The sequence below is a fragment of the Capsicum annuum genome, chromosome 1 (genome assembly GCF_002878395.1).
Source record: "Capsicum annuum cultivar UCD-10X-F1 chromosome 1, UCD10Xv1.1, whole genome shotgun sequence".
Lineage (NCBI taxonomy): Eukaryota > Viridiplantae > Streptophyta > Magnoliopsida > Solanales > Solanaceae > Capsicum > Capsicum annuum.
In genome coordinates, this window is record NC_061111.1 from 55,461,398 (window position 1) to 55,476,553 (window position 15,156).

The window sequence follows — 15,156 nt, forward strand, 5'->3', positions numbered from 1 at the left end:
GCCACGTCTCAAGTCAAAGTTTCAAGACTAGATAAGAGGATATTCATAATATTATTGTCCACTATTGGAGAATTGGAAGTTTTGGGTTCGATTTTCAATTATACCTACAAAACAAGCAAACGTTAGTTCAAAGTACCCTCACACACTCTTCACACTCGGCTTCCTCACTTGGTTTATCAAGTGTTGTAAGCCGTCTATCAACTTGTGAGAACTTGGGAATGAGTCTGCTCTTGAGTTGGAGTAGATTTTGGTTTGAAGACTCAAAGAAGTTTTGTACGCACTTGAACCAAAAACAACTACGAATTATAAATGAGCAAAGCAACACAAGTAACGCTTAACACGAAAGAAGTACTCAAAAACTAGTTCACTACTAAGTAAGTTGTTACTAGTTGTCAACTAGTATAGGAGTCTATAGAAAAAAACTAACAGAGACAAGGAGAGAAACTAGGAATGTCCATTGACTTAGGTTTAGTTGTTGGTGTGGCCCATAAATTTGGCCATTGGTGTTGTTGTTCTTTCTTGAAATTTGATGTTTTTCAACTAGGTTGTTCAATATAGTTGCTTTGTTGATGATTTTCGGTTTTGGAATAAGGAAAAAAGACTTTGGACTCTCTTTCTAAAGGTAAAAAAGGTGTACATCATCTTTTCACCAACTTGCACTAAAATAGCAAAACATCTTTTTGCCTTGTCTTTGTCCCTTTGCTCTTTTGGTCTTTCTTGAAAGTTGTTTTGACACTCATTTGGTAGGCAAGCCTTTTGGTAGGCCTTTGTTTCTTTGCCACTTTAGTGTTTTCTTGAAAGTAGTCCTAAGACAATACAATACCTTACCTCTCTCTTCCCTTTTTCAAATCAAACAAACTCAGGAACAACACGAACAACAACAAGAACACTTTGAACAACAACAATATCTAAACCATCCAACCTTTCAAAAACATCTTGACAAACCTCAAATCTTGGAATTTAGACTCAAGTGTGATAAGGAAACAACAATATAACACACAAAACCACTAAGACAAGAAAAACACCTAAGTCTAGAAAACTTCTCGGTCAAAACACAAGTCACCCGACAATACATATTTTTTTTTTGTATTCAACTAGAAGAACCTATGATTGGTGGAGTGAGAACATGACTAGCCTTTGATATGATACCAAATGATACCAAACTGTCTCTAAATGAGCACAAAATAGTCCGCAATCTCACAAAAACAGTCCACGGATATAAGACATCAAGCGGAAACAACAAACACAAACTTGAAAGATAAAGAAGATAGATAACTTGACACAAAGAGAATAAAAAATATAGAAAATAAAGAGTGTATCAAACTCTAAAACCTATACAAATATCATTAACAAATACCAAGTTCTAACACGGATATAAGAGGAACTCGGTTCACTCAAATACTCACGTTTCTAGCCGTTTCACAACACAAGTGGAACCTTTCACTTGTGGTGCTCAAAGTTGGTGTTATACACTCTTCTTGAGAGAAAAATGGTGTTTCAATGTTACAATATTCATTCAAAATAAGATAACTAAGGAACAAGACTAAGGAAAATGTTTAAATAGTCTATTACAAAAGGTGTTGCAAAAGGACCCCTTTGCCCTTAATGAGGGTGGACGGTGTGGAGTATATTTGGGGTAGCCTTGGGTGTATTTTTGAGCACCTAAGGACAGCTCTCACATGTCAAGGTGTTCAATTCCTTGGGCGAGTTCACAACAAGCTTAAATGCATCCATTTTCATAAACACGCCTTGTAGTCTTTTTAGTTTCCGAGCTTGGACAAGGGTTTGAAAAAGGCTTCAAAAGGTCTTCAATTCACTTTGCAAATCTGAAACTTAGACCTTCAACAAAAACTCATAATCCTTGTGCTCCTCATGCTAGTATCATGAGGGCAAATCAAGCTCATAATCTGCTCTCCTAACACGACTCAGAAATCTATAAGGGCCAACATATCGGGGACTAAGCTTCTCCTTTTTTGCCAAATCTCTTCACTCCTTTCATGGGTAAAATTTTCAAATAAACTAAATCTCCAACCTCAAACTTGAGGTACCTTCTTCTCACGTCTGCATATGATTTCTGATGACTTTGGACTATTTTCAATTTTTCTCTAATCAACTTAACTTTCTCCATAGCTTCAAACATTGCATCGGACCCAAGTAAAACAGCTTCTCCCACTTCAAACCAACCTATGGGTGACCTACATATCCTCCCGTAGAGAGACTCAAATAGGGCCATCTGAATGCTAGAATGATAACTGTTATTATAAGTAAATTCAATCAACAACAAATGGTCATCCCAACTACCTTTGAAATCAAGAGCATATGCCCTCAACATATCTTCTAGAGTTTGGATGGTCCTCTCTGCTTGACCATCTATCTGAGGGTGGAAAGCTAAACTAAGATGAACTTGGGTACCAAAACCCTTCTGAGAAGCTCTCCAAAACTGGGAAGTGAACTGAGTACCCCTATCTGAAATGATAGACAAGGGAACTCCATGCAGTCTGACTAACTCTTAGATATACAACTTAGCATAATCTTCAGCTGTATAGGACGTATGAACTGGTAAGAGATTTTCTGACTTAGACCATAACCCATATTGAATCATGCTGACATCGTAAATAGGGTAAACCAATCACAAAATCCATATTCACCTCTTCCTACTTCTAAGTGGGGATACCAAACTCTTGCAACGTACCACTAGGTCTTTTGTCCTCTATCTTAACCTATTGGAAAGTTGCACACCTTGCTCAAAACTCTTCTATACCTGTCTTCATAGCACTACACCAATAGATTTTCCATAGATGGCGGTACATCTTGGGGGATGCTGAATGAATAGAATAACATGTACCATGCGTTTCTGCCATAATCCGTTGTCTCAAGTCATTAACACATGGCACACACAATCTACTTTTGTATCTAAACACACTATCTCCCACTTAGGATAAACCCTCCACCTTTTGGTCTTTAACTGACTCCTTTAGTTTTACCAAAATAGAATCTATATCTTGCTTCTCATTCACTTTCGAAACTAGGGAAGATTCGAAACTATTCTAAACCCAAGCATTCCCTTTAGCTGAATCCACCAACCTAACACCCAATCTAGCCAAACAATGCACTTTTTGAGCTAACTCTTTCTTATCATTCTCCACATGAGCAACACTACCCATAGACAATCTACTAAGTGCATCTGTCATTACTTTGCCCTGCCCAGATAATACAACACACTCATATCATAATCCTTCAATAGTTCTAACCACCTTCTCTAATGCAGATTCAACTTCCTCTGAGTAAACACATACTGCAAGGTCTTGTGATTTGTGAACACATCAACATGCACTCCATACATCTAATGTCTCTAGATTTTCAAGCAAACACAACACCAGCTAATTCACGATCATGGGTTGGGTAATTCTTTTCATGAGGCTTAAGATGTCTAGAGGCATAGGTTATGACCTTTTCTCTCTACATCAACACACAACCTAAACTAACTATAGAGGCATCAGAATAAACAAAAAAACCATCCGATCATCGGGTAATTCTAAGACTGGGGCTGAAGTGAGTCGAGTCTTCAACTCCTGAAAACTCTTCTCGCAGGAGTCTGACTGCTGGAACTTAACTTTCTTTTGGGTCAGTCTAGACATAGGAGATGCAATAAATGAGAAACCTTTAATAAAAAAACAGTAATAACCAGCTAAACCCAAGAAACTTCTAATGTCGGATGGAGAGATAGGTCAAGGCTAGTTTCTTACGACTTCTGCTTTTGGGGATCCACTCTAATGCCATCGGTGGAAATAATATGACCGAGAAAGGCTACTGATCTTAGACAAAATTCACACTTGCTAAATTTGGCGAACAATTTATGATCTATAAGAGTTTGTAAGACAATTTTAAGATGATCTACATGATCATCCTTACTACGGGAGTACACAAGGATATCATCTATAAATACTATGACAAATATGTCTAGATACTGTTTGAACACTTGGTTCATGAGGTCCATGAGAGCTGTTGGGGCGTTGGTTAGTAAGAAAGACATGAATAAATACTCAAAATAACCATAACGGGTTCTGAAAGCTATCTTTGGAATATCACATTCCCTTACTTTAAGCTAATGATAGCCAGATCTAAGCTTTATCTTTGAGAAATAATTGGCACCTTGGAGTTGATCGAATAAGTCATCAATTCTTAGAAGGGGATATTTGTTCTTGATAGTAACTTTATTCAACTAACGATAGTCAATGCACATATGCAAATAACCATCATTCTTTTGCACAAATAAGATGGGAGAGCCCCATGGAAAAACACTAGGCCTTATGAAACCTTTATCTAAAAGATCTTTGAATTGCTCTTTCAACTCCTTAAGCTTTGTGGGAGCTATACAATAAGGAAAGATAGAAATAGGCTGAGTTTATGAAAGAAGGTCAATACTAAATTCTATTTCTATATCAGGAGGTACCCCTAGGAGATCTTCTGGAAAAAAATCAAGAAACTCATTAACTACACTGACTGACTGAATTGTTAGAGTCTCAGACTTTGTGTCTTTGACTCAAACTAGATGGTAAATTCAACCTTTGGATATCAACTTTATGGCTTTAAAATAAGATATGAAATAATTCTTGGGAGACACTAAATTACCTGGCCACTCAAAGACTGACTCATCTGGGAACTGAAACTTCACCACACAAGTGCGACAATCTATGATGCATAATAGGAATGAAGCCAATCCATGCCAAGAATAAAATCAAAATCAACCATATCTAACTCTATTAGATCAGCTAAAATGACCTTATGAAGGATAGTGATGGGACACTTTTTGTAGATCTATTTAGTAAAAACTGACTCACCTACTGGGGTAGAAACCAAAAAGGGTTAAAGGGTTCTTTTCAGAACTTATCTCAAAATTTATAGCAACTAATGGGGTCACATAAGAGAAATTCGACCCAGGGTCTAACAACACATAAACATCAACATGAAAGATACAAAGCATACTAGTAACAGCATCTGGCGAATCTTTCTACTCCTGATAAGATGGTAAAACATATAACCAATTCTGGCATTGACTGCCACCGGTGCTGGATGATGCGCCCTAAGGAAGGGCTGAGAGACATAGAAGAGCTAGTGCACTATTAGCCTTAGTTTGAGGACAAACATCTCTATTTCTTTGCTTAGCATAGGAACAATCTCTAATATTGTAACCCAACTTACCATAATCAGAACAACCCTTCTATCCAGCTAAACACTCACCAGGATAATTCTTACCACACCTAGCACATAAGGATAGCTGGGCCTAACACTCGCACTATTCTAAGATCTGGATATAGAAGACTTACCCCACTATTTTTGCCTGTTTCTAGTTCTAGAAAATCTAGCAGAAGAAGCTGCAGGCATAGATGATCGATTCTGAAACTACAAATAATTTACTGCTCTAGATCTATTCTGACCATAATCAAACTGCCCTATTCTAGCCTCTTTATTTACCCTCTCTTTTTCCTTCAAATTATCTTCCTCAATATACTGAGCATGCATTATCAACCTAGCAAGATCCATGTCTCCAATAAGCATAGTAGTTCTACACTTCTTAACTACCAACCCAGACACACCAGTTACAAACTTGCTCATGCTTATCCTAGGGTCAGCTATCTGATCAGAGGCATACTTAGACAACTGGTTGAACTTGACCTAATACTCCTTCACTGTCATTGAGCCTTGCCTCAGGTTCATAAACTCTTCTATCTTAGCTTCCCTTATCTCATGTGGGAAGAACTTATCTAAGAACGCATCTTGAAATATCTGCCAAGTCATGGGAGCTGCATTCTCCCCTCTACTTTTCTTCCACATCACCACCCAATCATATGAAATATCCTTCAACCTATAAGATGCCAATTCTACACTCTCCTTTTCAGAAACATGCATAATTTGGGTGATCTTATTTACCTCATCTAGATACAACTGTGGCTCCTTACCTGCCTTCGATCCAAAGAATTCTGGAGGGCTCATTGTTGTAAAATCTTGAATTCTAGATATGGATAATTCCCCATATTACTGAAGTGGGACTGCAGCCTAATGGTTGCCATGAACATTTGCTATCACATCTTGGCCTAGCACCTGAAAGATAGTTCGAAACTCTGCATATGACACATTCTCATTCAAAGGATCTACAGGCTGAGGTCGCTGGTTATCATTTCTGCGTGTGTTAGCTCAATGAAGAGTCATTTTCAGTCACGTGAAAGCATAATTTAGAAGCAAATAGAGACACTGAATGCACGATAGATCATGAAAGAAGAGATGATTTTATAAAATGCTCCATAGCCTCTTGCTCATAGATTTGGTGCGATTCACACCGATGATCAAAACTCTATGTAATGTGGCTTGTTTGAATCCCTAGAACTCTCTAAACTTTAGGCTTTGATACCAAGTTTGTAACACCCTAAAATTTGAGTTCTCGAGATGCCACACAGTGCTTTGAACTACAAGTAGTCTTGAGCTAACTCTGGCTTCTTTCTGCTAAGTCTGGGTCTCAAAATAAGAGAATATGAACAAAAAATCATACTAATTGCAGAAGTCTATCTGAAATAACTGGGTATGTTTAAAACATACTGATCTCAAAAGTCTTTGTAAAACAATACTAAAAACCTGAATATTGAAACCAAATCTGAATACTAAATCTGGTAGTCCGACAAGCCTCTACTAACTGAAACTAGAGAGCCACTAAGACAAACTCCTAGCTAACTCAAACTGTCTGAAATAAATACCGAATAAACTACTAATAAATTGGAAGTCTGAAATAATTAAGTCCCCAAACTATGAGGACTTACCAACTGTAGAGATGTAGATGAGATGCTCAAAAATCACTCATGCTACTAAGACTTAGTACCTAAACCTACATTATGAGATTATGTAGCACATAAACATCAAGATGAAAGACACAAAGCATACCAGTAACAGCATCTGGCGAATCTTCCTACTCCTAGCGGGATGGTAAAACATATAACCAATTCTGGCGTTGACCACCACCGGTGCTGGATGATGTGCCCTAAGGAGGGGCTGGGAGACATAGAGGAGCTGGTGCACTATTAGCCTGAGTCTGAGGATAAACATCTCTATTTCCTTTCTTATCATGTGAACAATCTCTAATACTATAATCCAACTTACCACAACCAATAAACCCTTCTAGCCAGCTAAACACTCACCAGGATAATTCTTACCACACCTAGCACACTAAGGATAGCTGGGCCTAACACTCACACTATTCTAAGATTTGGACATAGAAGACTTACCCCACTATTTCTGCCTATTTCTAGTTGCAGAAGCACTGGTGGAAGAAAGTGCAGGCATAGATGACCGATTCTGAAACTACAAATAATTTTCTTCTCCAGACCTATTCTGACCATAATCAAACTGCCCTATTCTAGCCTCCTTATTTACCCTCTCTCTTTCCTTCAAATCCTCTTCCTCAATCCACTGAGTATGCATTATCAACCTAGCAAGATCCCTGTCTCAAATGAGCATAGCAGTCCTACACTTCTTAACTACCAACCCAGAACACCAGTTACAAACTTGCTCATGCTTGTCTTAGGGTCATCTATCTGATCAGGGGCATACTTAGACAACTGGTTGAACTTGAGACAATACTCCTTCACCATCATTGAGCCTTTTCTCAAGTTCATAAACTCTTTTATCTTATCTTTCCTTATCTCATGTGGGAAGAACTTGTCTAAGAACGCATCTTGAAATATCTGCCAAGTCATGAGAGCTACATTCTCCCCTCTCCTTTTTAAAAACATGCATAATTTAGGTGACCTTCTTCACCTTATCTATATACAACTGTGGGTCCTTACCTGCCTTCGACCCAAAGAATTCTGGCGGGTTCATTTTTATAAAATCTTGAATTCTAGTTATGTATAAGTCCTCATCTTACTGAAGTGGGACTGCAGCCTGATGGTTGCCCTGAATATTTGCTGTCACAGCTTAGGCTAGAACCTGAAAGACAGCTTAAAACTCTGCATATGTCACATCCTTATTCAAAGGATTTACAGGCTGAGGTGGCTAGTTATCATTTTTGTGCGCGTTATCTCAATGAAGAGGCATTTTTCTCACATGAAAGCACGAGTTAGAAGCAGATAGAGACACTGAATGCATGATAGATCATCAAAGAAGAGATGATTTCCTAAAATGCTCCATAGCCTTTTGCTAATAGATTTGGCACGATTCACATCGATGATCAAAACTCTATGTAATGTGACTTGTCTAAATCCCTAGGACTCTCTAAATTTAATCTTTGATACCAAGTTTGGAACACCCTAAAATCTGAGTTCCTAAGACGCCACACGGTGCTTTGACCTATAAGTAGTCTTGAGCTAACCCTGGCTATTTTCTACTAAGTTTGTGTCTCAAAATAGGAGAATATGAACAAAAAATCATACTAATTGCAGAAGTCTATCTGAAATAACTGGGTATGTTTAAAACATACTAATCTCAAAAGTCTTAGTAAAACAATACTGAAAACCTGAATAATGAAACAAAATCTAAATACCAAATCTGGTAGTCCGACCAGCCTCTATTAACTAAAACTAGAGAGCCACTGAGACAAACCCCTAACTGACTCAAATTGTCTGAAATAAATAATGAATCAACTACTAATAAACTGGAAGTCTAAAATAATTAAGTCCCCAAACTTTGAGGACTTACCAACTGTAGAGATGTAGATGAGATGCTAAAAAATCCCTCATACTGTTAAGACTTAGTACCTAAACCTACATTATAAGATTATGTAGCACATAGACGTATATGTGGATCAGTAGTTTGATGATGTACTGAGTATATGGGGGTGAATTCAATAAGTAAGCAATATCATCACAATTTATAAAATCATGCATGCTAAATGTAAATGACTGAAATAGGCTTGAGTAAATCTAAAATCTAAAGATCATAAATCATGAATAGTAAAGCACATCATATAAATCTTGTGAGCCATTGCACTTAGTTCTAAAATATGTATTCTATTCTTATTCTCAAATCATATAGGCTAAGTGAAGTCTGAAAACTCATTCCACATGGATAAATACTTTATCTGAAGAAAATTCTTTCAAAGCTTTTCTTTACTAGTAGGGAAATACTCAAAACTATTTATTTACTTTTACTAGCAGGGAGGTTCTCTTAATCGGTATAAACCATATGAGCATTCATGGAGTCCAACGTTCTTGTCCCCCTAAGGAGGAATTCTCATATTGGGGAGAGGAGTTATACTCTTTCCATGAAGTATAACCTACTTTCCATGTGATCGATCACAAGCTAAATCTGTCATCCATATAGAAATGGGGAATAATCTCATAATTTCTACCTACGTTGGCTACGTAGTTCTGTGAAAGATAGGGCACGCTAATCCCACACTTCCCGCTGAGTTCTAAATACTACTCCCTTTTTAGTCTTTATGCTCATTTTATTGGAAATTTGCTTTAAACTAGTATAATGGTTCATTATGAAATGAAAAATGCTTTTATCTTAGTAAATCTGTAAATACAGCTGATCTATATTCTGTAAAGTGGATTCCATAGCTAAATCGATGATCAAAAGATCAAAGCTTTTTTTGAAAACTAAATATAATCTGCTCATAAGATGTTTAAATCATTAACTTTTCATGAAGTAATACTATTCAATCTTGGGATAATACACCATGCATAAATCTCATGTTAAAACATCAAATTGCTCATGCTTGAACATTGAGAAATTAATTCAAAATCTAGAAATTTCTACATTATGTATGAAAATATGAACATAATCATGTGATTCAACTTCTAAATCATTGGAAAAATCATAAGCTTGTAAATAACAATGATTGGTATAAACCCTAACTTCAATTTCATGGGAAATCACATAAAATTAAGTAAATTTATAATTAAAATAAATTTTGGCATACGGATAAAAGGATTATCCTTGTTGAAGAACCCCACATACCTTAATTGATGATATTTGACAATAAGCATGAATCTTGGATTCCTATTGATGCTTTGGAGATGAATTCTTAGAGTTCTTGTATTGGGAATCCTTAATCTTGAATTTCCTTGGAGAATTAATGGAAAAATTTAGATTTCTTATGTAGTAAGTTTGATGAGCTAGGGTTTTCTTTTGAGAGAAAAATGATGAAATATGAATAAAGTGCTTTGGTATATTCTTAATGATGTGTTTTGGACAGATTAGGGGCTGCGTAGTTTATCGAAATACCCTTTTTACACTCCTAAACATTACTGGAAAAATGACCAAAATTCCCAATTTACTGGGCCACCACGACATGCCACTATCAAGGTAGCTCATTGGAAAAGGATGAGTAGGAACTGGGCGTTCACCATGATGTGCCATAATCATGGTGCCTCTTTGGATTGCTATTTGGCCCTTGGCGCAACGCACCAACATTCTAACTGGAAAATACCAAATATGGAATAGGATATCACCGTGATGTATGGATATCATGGAGGGCCACTGGAATTTGACAATCGCCATTTCAACTGTCTCCACGACGCGTTAGATGTTTAGGTGACACACTGTCAACTTAAAAATACCTTAACTGCTTCGCGAAGTGTCAGATTTAGGTGAATCTTATATCGTTAGAAAGATTATTAAATTTTCCACATAATAGGAGGTATAAATCTTGAAAATCTACACAAAATAATATTATCTACTTTGGAAGCTATTCTTTAACATTCTAGGGTTGAATTCAAGCTAAGAAAAGTACGGGGTATTTCACGGCAAGGCCAAAGGTTGATTATGATGATGATGGCCCTGATGAGTATAGTTATTATGAGTTGTGATATTGATTATGTTCTTTGTATTTATTCCTGCATGAGTATTGCCTACACTAGTATGCACCTATATTTATCAGTCGGTACAGGACGGTTGCATATATATGGGTGAAGAATATGCCTTGTGTTGTTGTATACTGATTGAACCTTCTGAGTCTGGGGCAGTGGGGGAACATATAGACTCGGATAGGTATTTGGTTGTCCGTAAGTTGAGGACTAAAGAGATTGCTTCTGTGAAGGTCTAGTAGAAGAATCTTCCTATTAAGGAGGCCACTTGGGAGATCGAAGCAGACATGCGTAGAAAGTATCCACATCTTTTGATGATTCACATAATTCTTTACTTTTATTTCTTGTTACTTTTTTCCCCTTCGGGGGATGAACGATTGTTTAATTGGTATCTGATGTAACTACCCTCCGGGTCGTTTATGAAATTTTCTCATCCTCTCTATTTTAGCACTCTCCACGATTTGTTTACATGATTTATTATTTTGGAGATTGATAGTACTGATTCTTAAGGTGTTTTGCATTAGTTAAGTCATTAGTTGAATTATTTAGTTTAATAAATTTAAGCTTGATCATGGCAACTTTTGGTCAACACAACCTCGATTTGATATGATAACGTTTTCAATAGTCTTGGAACCTACTTTTTAGTCAATTTATATATATTTGATTTATTTCTATGAGGGTCCAAATAAATTTTGAGGATATATTAAAAATTTTAAGTATTTTAAATAATTAATTTAATTAGTGATTTAATGAGTTAAGTCGTAACTTATTTACTTATGTGGCTAGTACTAAATTAAATTTTAAATGGAAAAAATTTACCCTATATCAATGATAGAAGCACCAAAAGGTGTAAAATAATATTGGCGGCTGAACAAGGAAGTATGACGTTAATTGCATTGTCATTGACTGGATTTCAGAAAAGAAGAATTTTCAATTAACTTGCAGGTTAGATGTTTTATGTTGGTGCATTCCTAAAGAATCGAATAATAAGGTTCAGTGAATTTTATGTATTATAGGTAAAGTATACAGGTGTGTAAGCTATTGGAATTGAGCAAATTATTAGATAGTTATGGGGAAATAAGAGAAAAATAGGCATGGAAAGTTGGTGGAAGTGGTATAGGGTGGTGATTAGGTGATAACATCACACTTTTAGGTGATTTTTGTAATGGTTCTTATAACCTTGGGCATACAGAAGGTTATGATTATATTTATGGGTGAATTGTAATTTTAGTGCAATAAAAAATACTAGGTATTAGGTTTAGGATATTTAGACTATGAATTTTTAATTGGGGATTGAATAATGATCCATTTAGTTGAATTTGATATACTAGTTCATTTTCTTTTTGGGATTATATATTGAAATAGATTTAAATTTCTCAAACTTTGATAAAAGGAAAGACGCTTACGGACTAGCTACTTTTGAATTTTCCGGTTAAGGTAGGTTATGGTTTAATTGAAGTTCAGACTCAATTTAATTTTATGTATGCTCCTAAATTGGATACTTGTTGACTGGTATTCAGACATTCTTGAAATTGATGATGTTTGGATTGTTGAGGCGTGTATAAATGATTATTGAAAATTTACTTGATGGAATTGTATTATGACTTTAAGTGTACTTGTAAACTTGGTACATCATATTATATGCTATGAGGTAGTGTAAATTTGATATTGAAATTACTTGTATATGTAGGATCGGATATCACGTGGTACAAATATGTATACAATGGATTAGGTACCACGTCGGTACGAATATGTATATGTTGGATCAGGTACCACGCCGACACAGATATGTATATGTTGGATCGGGTACCACACCGGTACGGATATGTATATGTTGGATTGGATACCACACTGGTACGAATACGTATTTGTTGGATCGGGTACCATGCCGGTATGGATATGTATATATTGGATCGGGTACTACGCCAGTATGGATATGTATATGGTGGATCAGGTACCACGCCGGTACGGTACATGAACATGGACTGTTCTCTATTGGTCATGATTATTTGGGCAAAAATAATTCCATAGCATGTGTGTACATTTTGTGTTAATTCTGTGGATGTTTATAGTATGGTTGATACTCTTTATGGTTATGTGGCTTCTTTATGAGCACTATTTGACCTATTATTATTGTATTGTTGATTCATTGAGAATTTTTCATGTGATGATGTCTGTCCACTTGTTATTTAGTTTATGTTGTGTACATGTTACTAAGTTGAGTTGGCCTATGATACCTATCAGTACATAGTGGTTTGTACTTACACTACCCTGTACTTGTAACACCCCGCATTTTCAAGCAAAAAATTGAACCATTGTTCTTATGTGTTTAAGCTCTAATTCCATGGTTTATATTTAAATTCACTTGTCGTGATCTTTCTCCTAGTATATGAAATCATTATGAGGTGATAAACGTTCATAGGGACCACTTAGAGCAAAGTTGAGCTAAGATACTTTGATTCAGCTAAATCTTTATATTTGATTCTACAAGGGTCTACTTTAAACATGTATAACTTTTGATACACATAGGATTTTGCAGCTTAAGACCAACCAAATTGTAGATAATTGAATTAGCTTTCCAACGATACCAATTTTTCCTTAAAAATGATACCCGAGTAGAAATTTATGGCATTTTTTGTGTCAGGCAGTAAGCCAGCGTGATCTTGACACGTCGCGATGACTGCGCCCCGACACGAAACCTTACGCGAATCCAAAGTTGTTTTACGTGTTATTTCAATTCCTAAAGGGTCTAGGGTCACTTTAGTCTTATTCCCTCAACCAAATTCCATCCCTAAACATCCTTAAACAATATTAGGTCACAAATAACATTGCAACTCTCAAAAATCACTAGTTCATCTCTCAAGAACACAATAGGAGAAAAACAACTAGGGTTTGGGCACTTAAGCTTAAAGGTCATATCTTTTCAAAATTTCTTCGTGATTCTTCGCAATTAATGTATGTGGGGTTTTTCTAAACTACATGGGCATAAGAAAATTATTTCAACAAGATTTAAACATTGTGAAATCTTGAATTCATGAAGCAGTTTTGGAATTTCTGTTACAATTTTGCATTACAAATTCTTTAATGATATTATTGTTTTGGTCTTGAGGCATTTCCCCTAAATTTGATTTACAATCATGTATGAGTATATATATGTAGGTGTTTGATGAGTTTGAATGATGGATTGAGAGCATGAACTATTAGAAATCCCTCTCTTGTTTCCAAGCTTTCTTGTTTTTGTAAGTTATGATTTATTCAAAATGCATTATTGGAAGCATGATATAAATGTCTTGATTATTTTTTATGACTTGATTATGATTTCAAATTAAAGAGAGGGTGTTTTACTTGGTGTTAAAGGTTAAAGATGTTTATTAAGAAGATTGCATGTTTGTCACAAGCTTCATGACCACCACATATTTATTGAAATGCTGAAAAGAATGATTTCTATATGATTTGATAAATGTTTGAAGTACGAATCTTTTGAACTGTTTGAAGTATGGTGGTCCAAGCTTTCATGTTTTGAAAGAAGAGTTTTTTAATATGATAATTATGGCTCAGAAACATGACTTACAAGTCTTGGTATGACGATACCAATACAGATAATGCCATGGTAACATAGAATAAAACAAAATGCATATTTCCATTTAGATTTTCAAATTTTGAACTCAAAATGATGCATATTTAGAAAAGGCTAAATTTGGGCTTAAAGAGAGCTAGGTGGTTATCTAAAAAAGGCACGAGTTTGAAAAAATCATTATCCAAAACCGTGTTTTGCCGATATGGATTATTATGTTCCCAAAAATGAATTATATATTTGCCTAGTGCCCTGTGGCATATCAGAACAGAAACTCCAACCCTTACGACAAACTTGGGTTGGGGGCTTGGCTGCTCATTTAAGTGCAGATTCCATATAACCTGTAGACTATTAGAATTGTAGGGTGTACCACCTAGCTCAAAAGTAAAATAAAGAATGGTTTTACATCTACAGATTTACTTGAATGATCATTTTAAGTTGCCTATGTATTTTAAATTACTTCATGCATAACGCTTTATGAAATGCTCTCAGTTATGTTATCTTGTTAAAGTACATTATTTTGGATTGCTCTACATACCAGTACTTTTGTATTGACCCCCTATATTTTAGGGTCTGAAACTCATTCCAGGAGTCTCGCTAAACCGTAGAAGTATCAAACAACAGTGTGCAGTTGGTGAGCCTTCTTTCTTTCGAAAGGCCTATTCTAGAGCATTGTTATTACATTTTGTTTTGGGTTCGACTGGGGCCTTGTCCTAGTTTTTTTCAAACTTATGATGGATCTTGTAATGTTTGAGATTTCATAGATGGGTGTCATGTCTAGAA